Source organism: Euprymna scolopes, chromosome 14, assembly GCF_053919585.1.
Source record: "Euprymna scolopes isolate OS-2025 chromosome 14, ASM5391958v1, whole genome shotgun sequence".
Classification (NCBI taxonomy): Eukaryota; Metazoa; Mollusca; class Cephalopoda; order Sepiida; family Sepiolidae; genus Euprymna; species Euprymna scolopes.
In genome coordinates, this window is record NC_136495.1 from 108,139,654 (window position 1) to 108,141,158 (window position 1,505).

General features: G+C 37.5%; 1 pseudogene; it reads left to right on the plus strand.

Annotated features, from left to right (window-relative positions):
* Positions 1–702: 702 nt before the first annotated feature.
* LOC145293382 (5S ribosomal RNA) lies at positions 703–820 on the plus strand (annotated as a pseudogene).
* Positions 821–1,505: the final 685 nt, after the last annotated feature.

Sequence of the window (1,505 nt, forward strand, 5' to 3'; positions counted from 1 at the left end):
CACATATATATATACATATGCATATATATACACATGCATATATATACATATACATATATACATATACATATATATACATATACATATATATGTATATATATATATACCTAGTAATTTTTTGGTTCGTTTTTTTTATTTATTTATTTTATTTATTTTATTATTTATTTTTTTTTTTTGTAAATATGTACTATGCTTTACATGTCTTAACTACGTTAATGCGTTACGTTATCTTCATAAAAACAGGAGTTTGAATATAATACCTTTCCGGAAAAGGCGCCTCTGTATATTATATTAACCACGTATTGTCTCACATATAAAGCGTCTGGGTGACAACGATTTCCTCCAGGTTGTCAGTGTTTTCTGGTTCTTTCGATAATTGTTGCAAATCACTTTGCGTTCTGGAAACAGCTGTTTACCTACCACATAATGTTTGTTGATAACGACCGATAGCTTTCTCTGGAACATGAGTGACAGTTTGTCTTCAAAGGTTTCAGTGCTGTCCGCGCCCTTCAAGGCCTCGATGATGCTCCCCTTCCTCTATCCTTCAATCCTCTTTTATTCAACACAATTATTTTGTGTGGTATGAACCGAGGAATTCTGTCACCACTTGGAACGGGGTAGGGTGTTAAATTATTTCCACTTACAGTTGGGTTGGTTTTGTGCAATGTTCTCTCTATTTTTGTTCTTTTCCTTTTAAAACTTATATACGGCATAATCACGTTGACACACCAGTTCCCGTTAGATCACCGAAGTTAAGCAACGTTGAGCCTGGTCAGTACTAAAATGGGTGACCATTTGGGAATTCCAGGTGATGTATGTGCTCTCTGCTTATCTCGGCATTGTTTCACTGTCCAGCACTTCTCATTGCCACTGGACTCAAACAGTGCCGATTCACAAGAGGTGTGCCTGAGGATTGCGCAACTCTAGCTTCACAATTATACGCGCAGATACCCTTATAGGAGGTATCCATTATCTTTGGAGACTGAACGGAAGCATCGCATCCTTTTAAAACTTGTCTGTAGTTGGTTAACGTTGCTTGATTATTGGAGTTGATTTCAGCACTAGAAGATTTACCTTAATATTTTAGCTATTTTCATCAGTGTCATACGTTATATGGAATTGAATTCTTCTTTTCTTCTTCTTCTTCTTCTTCTTCTTATTATTATTATCATTATTGCTCACAAAGAGCTTTCACACACGTCATCAAAGATCTCTCCTTGAAAACAGCCCGTGGTGTTCCCTGGAAGCCGAGTGACAACAAGTCTCCCCAGATTTCTAGTACTCTCCACCTTTTTCAATAATATTTGCAAATAAATTTGCATTATCGCAATAGCTACTTGCCATTGATTGCTCTTTTGTAGCGGCTATTGGTCTTTACTGGAATTTGAGTGGCAATACGCCTCCTCATGGTCCCAGTTCTCTTCGCACTTATCAAGCGGAGGTCTGGTCAGTGCTCTCTCCTCGGTCTTTTCTTCCTCCTTGACTCTACTTGGCTATTTGGTCTC